General features: G+C 46.9%; 1 pseudogene; it reads left to right on the top strand.

Annotated features, from left to right (window-relative positions):
• The first annotated feature begins 1,525 nt into the window (after nt 1-1,525).
• Nucleotides 1,526-7,650, top strand: LOC131827877 (rRNA-processing protein FCF1 homolog; annotated as a pseudogene).
• The last annotated feature ends 1,166 nt before the right edge of the window (nt 7,651-8,816 follow it).

The raw sequence follows: 8,816 nt of genomic DNA, 5'->3' as shown, positions 1-8,816 counted from the left end.
AACAGAGATGAATAAATGTCCCTGTATATCCCATAAATATTCCTCAAATATTTATCATGCAACTCCAGCTCTGCTCTAAGACCTGGGGACACAGTCATGAAAAGAAAAGACAAGGTCTCTGCTTTTAAGGAGCAGATATTCTAATGCAGAAATGAGAAAATAAATATGTAAACAAACATTATATTAATGAACAGTGATCAAATAGTGATTAATGAATAGTGATCACAGCTAAAAAGAAAACAGGACATAGTAAAGGTCTGAGTGACAAATGGGATGTATTTTAACTTGGATGAACCAGGAAATATAGAACAATGAGTTGAATCCAAATGACACAAAGGAGCTAGCCACAGGAAGTGTGGGAAGAGTGTTCCCGCCCAAGGTATCAGCATGTATACAAAAATGTCCTTGGAGCTCATCCCTCCAGCCCCTGCTCTCAAATCTCTGACCCAGCTAGGTGGGGACATAATCTAGGACTTGTGTCTTCCAAAACTCATTCTAAATCTTTGTTCGGTGACTAAATTATTCAAGCTTGAGAAATTAAAAACATATGCTAACAAGATCTTCCCACCATCTACAGAGAGATCATCTTAAAAGCATCATGAAATAGTAACACTGAAATTCTAAAAAACTTCTGTTCTAACATTTTAATCAATTTTATATCAAACTCCTTTGTTGAATTTATATACCCATTTGACATATTTATGAAGAGACAAAAAAAAACCCTACATTCCGTAAATGTATTTATCCATCTAACAAATATTTGAGTACCTAATTACACTCTGTTCCAGCTGATGTCTTCTCTTTATCTCTTTTTTCCCCTCAATTTAACACCAATCATAATCTATGTAGGCTTTTAGTTCGCTTTTCAAAATTAATTTCTTGAGCTATTTAAAGGAATTATCCAGTGCTAGAGTTCTCGACACTGGTCACACATTAGAATCACTTAAGGAACTTTTTTTTTTAAGATATTATTTATTTATATGACACACAGAGAGATCACAAGTAGGCAGAGAGGGAGGGAATCATGCTCCATGCTGAGCAGAGTGTCCCATGCAGGGCTCGATCCCAGGACCCTGAGACCATGACCTGAGCTGAAGACAGAAGCTTAACCCTCTGAGCCACTAAGGCAGCCCCTCACCTGAGGAACTTAAAAACAAAAAGCCCAAAGGGCACCTGGCTCATTCAGTCACTGGAGCGTGCAGGTCTTGATCTCAGGGTTGTGAGTTCAAGTCCCATGTTGAGTATAGAGATTACTTAAAAAAAAAAGAAAGAAAGAGCGAGCCCAAGCCCCAGTTTGTGATTAATTTGTTTAAATGTTTCAAGAAATTTGATGCTAAATGTTGTAAGACTAGTTAAATAACAAAAAGATATATTTACATAATACTTCTTGCTCTCAAATTTTGAACAAAGAACTTACTAATAATCAATAACTTAGTAGGCCAACATTTTATTTAAATAAGTTTTATGGTACTACAAAGAGTGAATTAGAAAATCAAAAGCAAGGAGAAATGGGCATGGTGTGAACATGGGGAAGCAAGAGAAAGCAAGAAAGTATGTGACCGGGAAGCGAATGCTTAGCTCTGAGATCCTTCTCTGAGAGAAGGACAGATTAAAACCTAAAAAGAAAGAAAAGAAGGATCCCATGCACTCAAGGAAAGAGAAGTCCCCCAACATCCCTCCTGCTTTTTCCAATATAAACACACAGCTGGGCCGACTTACCACATCCTGGTTGGTACCGACTTTATCAACTTTTCTATTTAAGCCAAACTTGACCGGTCAATGATGGACGGGCTGTGTGCCAAGTGTACCAGTTGTACAACTGACTGTGTAATGGCTGAAACTGAGAAACCGGGGTGAAAGTATCAAGAGGCTCTAAGGATTGAGAAAGAGCCAATATTCAAATGATTACCACGTACACACAAGACAAACTATGCAGATGTCTGCTCAGTATGGAAGAAATTCAGAGTGTTACACTGTGGCATCAGCTGACCCAGACCCAGAAGATTGCTGGAGTTCCCATCATGGACATCTCTAACCATATAGACGACACTGAGCAAATGCCAGATGAGGATGGAGCCCCTCACTCCTATATCTATTTAATAGAGTTCCTCAGCTCTCCGTTACCAACTTTTCCTGTTGCCAGGTCATACAAGCAATTCTCCTTACCCAGTTCCTCTGTTCTGAGCTATGGCTAAAGACACTCATTTTTTTATGTTTTGAAACTGATTATCTTGTACCATTTTACTTTTTGTTGCATCTTTTTATAAATCAGATGACCGCTCACAAAACAAAACAAAAAAAAAAGGAATGGAAAGGAAAGATCAAACGGGAGGACAACAACAACAAAAAAACAGTTCTTTTTTGCCGGGAACCCTTCTTACAAGTGCCAATCAGATAAACTATATCTGATGTTACATCGTCACAACCCCTCTATCATCAGGGAAAGTAGTTCACATAAGAAAATTTCTCTATAAAATGAGTTCCACACTTACATTCCATATTTGGCTAATTAGAATTTCATTACGATGTCTGTCTCAAACTGATGCAGAAGAGAATGGAATCTTGTCATCAAGACGTGACATCAAACTAAGAACCCACAAGGTAAGCACTCAGCTCCTGTGATACGAAGATAGCTCCTGGGGATGGGCGGCCCTGGGCAACAGTAGCTGACATGCGGGCCTGCGGCTATCTGCTGTCTGTTACTCTTCCCTCTTCCTCCTCTGTCAGCTGCTAGTCAGCTGCTCTCTCCAGCCGCCGTCAACAAAGTCCACCTCAAACAGCCATCACTTCCCTCTGGTCCCATTTACCGTAGCTAAGCTCCAGGCCAGGCATCCAGATCACCAGCCCTGTGGGAACTTCTTCTAAGGTAAGAGGTGGCCCTATTGGTGAAATGCAGGTGCCAAGGCATGCGGACATTGTGCCATCTTCTGCGCTATTCTTAATGTTTTGATTGTCCCACTTCCCTCAGTTCCCACCTGTGGCCTCTGGATAGGAACATATTACAGTAGGATTTCCAAGGACTGATGCGTGGGGGGTCAGGAGATCTGGCCTGTGATTGGCCCCAACTAGCTGTGTGGCTTTAAAGGAAGTCATCACACCTCAGGCCTCAGTTTCCTTATCTGCAAGCCAGGATGGACTGGAGTCTTTTCAGAGGAGCCGGCAAAGATCACATAGATAAGCACCACCTCATTATACTAACAAGCAAACAGAAGGCTGGAGGCGAGTGATTTGCCCCAAGTCAGACATAAGCAGGCAGAGAGCAGAGCCGAGGATGGGACCCACATCTGCAGGTCACAGCTAATCAGCCAGCACAGTACAAACAGATCTGAGCAGCTGCTCATTCTTCCCCTTTTCCGTTTTGTCCATCAGAATGCATGCTCCCTGCAAACAAGGACACACAGGACCTGCTGCCTGTCTCAAAATTCCCAGTTCACCCAATTAGAACACAGAGGAGCCTCAAGGACTTACCCCCCAACCCCCACACACGGTTCTTTTACCTATGGAACATGAGGGTACATACATTCACTGTCCAGAGGGCTCCTGCCTTCACTTCTCATGGAAAAGGTCTTCATGTGCCTACCCGGGGTGCCAACGAAGCCACAGGTTCCAGAGAGGAACTGACACAGAGAAGTTCGAAGGAGGCAGACTGGCTCAGCACAGAAACAAACTGTCTACCAAGGAAAACTACCCCATGGGGGACTGATTCTCTTTGAAATACGTTCGAGTGCGTGGGAAAATGGTTTTTCAAGAGCTGGTGGACTGACCAGTCACCTGGTACATACAAGATCACATCCGCATTCTGACAAGAGTGGCTTGCCTGCAGTGTAGACCAGGGGCCAGGAAGACAAGGAAGGCGCATGGAGACTGGGTGAGAAGCTTCTACGGTGTGATGGCAAGGGCGCACTGCAAAGGTACAAGAAGAGATGGAAAGAAGTATATGGACTCAAGAGGTTTAGGAAGCGAAATCCACAGGACTTGGTGTGACAGACTAGATTTTGGAAAGGTGACAGAGTAGGAGTTGACTTCTGGTTTCCCGACTCCAGGCTAAACGGATGAAGTGTTTACTGAGAGAGGCAATAGAATAAGAAAGGTGGTTTTCAGTGGAGGAGGTGCTCATGAATTCCTTCTTGAACCTGATGAGTCTGAGGGGCCACAGACACATCCGAGAAGAAAGGTCAGCAAGTCCGATACACAGAACTGGTGCTCAGGAGGCGTGTGGGCCAGAGACAGGAATCTGCCTTACCTGCTGATAGGTGGTCATGAAGCTGCACAAAAGGTCATCTAGGGAAAGAAAGGAACACGGGGCTGAGCCCATAATTAGCATTCAGTGGCTACCAGGAGCATGACTTTGCACAGGAGACACATCAGACAGGTAGAAGAAAGACAGGAAGCAATGCAGAGCATTTGGTCTACTGCGATGTCGAGTAAGGAGACAGAGAAAGGTCGGGTGTGCTGACTTAGAAACAGTTTTGGTAAGAACTCTTTAGTGGAATGACAGGGCCTGAATGGTGGAAGGTGGGAAAGTCAAGTCAACCCCTGAGCACTGGCTGTGATGCACAACAGTGACAGGGCAATACCTAGAGGTGGGGCAGTCAAGTGGGAGAGAATCAAACAGGAGCGCATGATGGGAAGGAGTGCAGGGGAGAGGATCCTCGCAGGCTCCTGGAAGGGCGGGAGGGCATGGACTCCGTGCCAGAGTGGAGACTGAACCCGAGGAGGAAGGAGAGCCCCTCCCCGTACCAGGCGAGGAGGAGAAGGGGACAAATACAAGAATGGGCTCATGATCAGCAGGATGGAGGAGGTCCCGTGGGATGGCTGCTAATTTTTCTGTACGACTGGAGATGAAGTCATATGTTGAGATGGAAGAGGAAGGCTACATGTGATGTCAATAGCACACCCATGTAAATGGTCTAATTTATCTGTTATGCCACTTTCTCCCCCTACTACCAATACCTTATGTCCTGCTCATCTATTATTTGGCTGTCAACCCAAAGGATTTTCGTATTTCTAAGCCGACAAAGTATGATGTTGCCAGTGCCTCTGACCCAGGTGACCCTTCCCCATCTGCCATTCCTGCACTTTGATCACCTACCTCTTTTGCATACCTTTCCCCTTCTATTTCTCATTAGATCTCATAAACATGACTTTTTAAGTAGTCTCTTGCCACCAGTCAGCTCGAACTCAACAGATATGACCATGCAACTTCCTGCTGTAAACCTGACTGCAGCTCTACCATGAAGACTGCATCAACGTGGACCCCTCAATGTATGCAGTGTCCAAGGTGCAACCCGCAGCCCCACCTCATCTCCCTTTCTACCATCCCAGTCTCATTCCAAAATGTGCCAAACAAGACACCTATGTAGAAATACAACCCCGACAGCAAGCTCTCCACTCATTTCTGCCTCGGAACTGTAGCTTAACATCTCTCTGACGGAAACACAAATTGCATATAACTTTTATCTCCAGCTCCCACATAGAAGATCAATACCACTTTACACAGAACAGCTGTTCCATGTATTTTCCTTCTATGTATGAAGGGGTCACGTTCATTAACACTACAAATTATACATTATATTCAGAAATGTCAGAGCCTTGAAAAAATATGGAATTGCTGGCATTCTAGCCACTTTCCCAGTTTGCTCTCTTCCTACCTCTAAGTCCTACTTTAGAACTGCTATTTTGAGATTTCTATTTTCAAAGCTGCTTTGACCAAAGGCATTCTGTCAGCTCAGAGTGAGAAAGATGGCGGGGCAAGGAAGTGCGAGAAAATGCTAGTGTTAGGCCCAAAGAAAGCCTGACTAAGTCCAAAGACAGACAAGCTAAAGAGACTTCCGTGCTTTGACATTCTTTAAGTCTGTGTGTGTGCCTTTTCTTCTTCCAATGACCTCTCTCCTCATCACGTGTCCTTCATTAACAAGAGGTTTCTGGATCAGAGAATTCACTCTGTGCTCTCCTTCAGACACTCCATTCAATTTACACCTTTTATTACAGTGGCTTAACATCACCATACAAGAACAAGAGTACAATATACCTTCGTCTAGACATCCCTACATATTAAAAATGATATGGCCACACCGCAGAGGATCCAGACATAAGCACTTTTAAAGCCAGAGTTTGGGAGATGTGATCTGAATGCAAGTATCAAAAAGGAACTAGCTGGTTAACCCAAAAAAGAAAAAAACATATTGTGACTTGAAGCCATAAAAAAGTAAGAAATTCAAACTCTTTTCATAATTTTAGGTACCTACAGAGCCAAAACTTTTTAACACTGAAACCAGCTACTAAATCCCAATCCTTAGAAATTAAACATATACGTTTTGATAGTTTAAGTACAGACCCAGAGGGATACAGAAAACAGATAAAGCTCCTCCTGGCTCTAATTCAAACCTTGGGACATTTTCAAGGCTATGTCTGATGAACCTTTCCTGTCAGTAAAGTCTTTTCAGTTTAAATTTCTATTCTGTAAGTTTATGTCCTACAGTTATCTGCTGCCAACTTCAGGCTGACCTCACCAAGAGAAGTAGGGCAACTTTAGAAAAGGAGCTTGGTATGCTTTGTAGTACTGGACCAGAACCAGTAAGGACAGTACAGTCTTTCAGATTTCTCATTCCGGGAGCTTAAGACGAAAGTCAGGCATAAACGTTAGGTTAAGTGCCTTTTTGACCCAATTCCTGGTAAGTACGTGTGTTCAGAGATGCGTTTTGCCCTGAACTTTCAGGCCTTTTCATTCAATGTGCACGATTTCACAGGAGTGCTTTCTCCAGGCTGCACCTAGCCCACCCGAGGCCAAGAGACTCACTGCGAAGTGCAGTGAGGTCCCCGCCGAGGACCCGTCCGGGGCGGGGACAGCCCAGGAAGCCCGCAGGAGAAGCCCGAGGAGAGGACCGGGAGGGCCAAGGAGGGCAGGCCACCCACGGCCCGGCTCCGGGGAGCAGAGCCCAGGCGTGCACCTTCATGAACTCGTCCTTGTCGAAGCAGAGCGTGTCCGGCCCCTTGGGCAGGTTCATCTTACTTCTCTCCATCCCGCCGGCCGCCGCCTCTCAGCACCAACACTCGAGCTAGGAGGAAAGGTAGGAGGCTGCGCTCCCGGACGGTACCGGTGAAGCCATGGCGTTTCCACCGCACAGAAGGCACCGCTTGCTCCAACATGGCAGCGCCCCCGCCGGGCCAATGAAAGAGGACGCCGCAGGCTCGCCTCCGCCTGCCTCCGCCAAGAGAGGCGCGCGGGCCGCTGCGGTCGAGCCAGCAGGTGGTCCTGCCCCCGAGCGGCGGCGGAGGGCGACACTACAACCTCGCCTACGTTTCTGCAGGGCAGCCCCGCCGCTGTTGATGCCGGGTGAGCGGGAGAAGGGAGGGCGGGGAGGGTCAGGGGCGCTCCCTCCCCACCTCGCCCTTTCCCTCGGAAAATCGGCCTGCGAACCTCTTCCAGGACCTTCTCCCGAGATTGTCCCGCGGGAAGCATAGCCGTGGCGGGATGCTGGCCTTTTACTTTTGCGGCCGGTTGTCCAGAGAGGGGGGCGCGTCCGGGTGTCAGGCCTATGGTCCCGGGCGCCGCCGCTGCAGCCACCTGGGCGCGGAGTCCTCTGTGGGAACCCGGCTTCCGCCCTTAGCCCCGGGACCCACCCGCGAGTGTGGCTTCTCCCCCGCTGAGTTTGGCTCCAGCGATCTCTAGGGAGGAAGGTGGTCAGCTGGCAGCCTCGGGTCGTCTGGGCAGCTCCCAGCTCCACTTCAGCTCAGCTGCGGGGCGGCCACAAGTTTGGGTTCTCAGAGCTCTTAAAGAATCACTTCGCTACCGGGCCGGCCGACAAAACGCAGCCGACAAGTAGATGTGCGAGCATGTTTATGTCCAGTCCACTCTAGACTAATGGGCGGAATCCTGTGTTTGTGGCTAGCGTTGGTTCGATCGCCACACCGCCCCCAATTTCCGAGACCCTCTCCTCCTCCTGCCATCCACCCCACTTTTATTTTGAGATTTTTCTTTCCTCTTCCCTTGCTCTTTCTCCCACAGTCCTCCTTTTTAGTGGGAATGTCATGGTCAAATGATGATTAATTTCTCTTTTTTTTTCTCCGTGAGACTCGGACAGCTCAAACCACAGATCTCACCCGTGCCCTTCAGGCTGCAGCTTTGCTGTAATGGCCCAGGACTGGGCTGCCCCTCCCAATGCTGTGATCTCCCAGAGATAGCAGGAGCAGTCCTTAGAAAGGGATGGGACACAGCAAGACAATGGCTTACTGTGAGTCCTGCATTCGAGTCACTCCAAACGGGAAACTGGTCACTTTTTTTTTTTTTAAACGTGAGTACAGGGACGCCTGGGTGGCTCACTTGGTTAAGCAGCTGCCTTCGGCTCAGGTCATGATAACAGGGTCCTCAGATCAAGTCCCACATCAGGCTCCTTGCTCAGCAGGGAGCCTGTTTCTCCCTCTGCCTTTGCCTGCCATTCTGTCTGCCTGTGCTCGCTCTCTCCCCCCTCTCTCTCTGATAAATAAATAAATAAAAATCTTTAAAACCTGAGTACAGAATCTGAAACAATACATTCCCTAGCAGTGGGCCTGGCAAGGCCTTGTTGAGGAAAACGTCAATATCCAGAGACTATGACAGGTAGGATGAAAGCTGGAATCTTATTTGGAGAATCAGAAAAAATTGCCAGGGGAGCAACTATGAAAGTGCATTCTATGCCCTGTTGTGGTCATTTGGATGTAGAGAATGAAAGCCTCATTATTTGGTCTTTGTTTGTTTACTCTTATTATGAAAATTCTCAAGCATACACCAAAGTGTGTAGAGCAGAAGGATCCCAGCCCTTCCGCGTACTTATCAC

This window comes from Mustela lutreola, chromosome 3, assembly GCF_030435805.1.
Source record: "Mustela lutreola isolate mMusLut2 chromosome 3, mMusLut2.pri, whole genome shotgun sequence".
Classification (NCBI taxonomy): Eukaryota; Metazoa; Chordata; class Mammalia; order Carnivora; family Mustelidae; genus Mustela; species Mustela lutreola.
The sequence above is the reverse complement of the archived record's forward strand: the minus strand, read 5'-3'. Positions and strand labels throughout refer to the sequence as shown.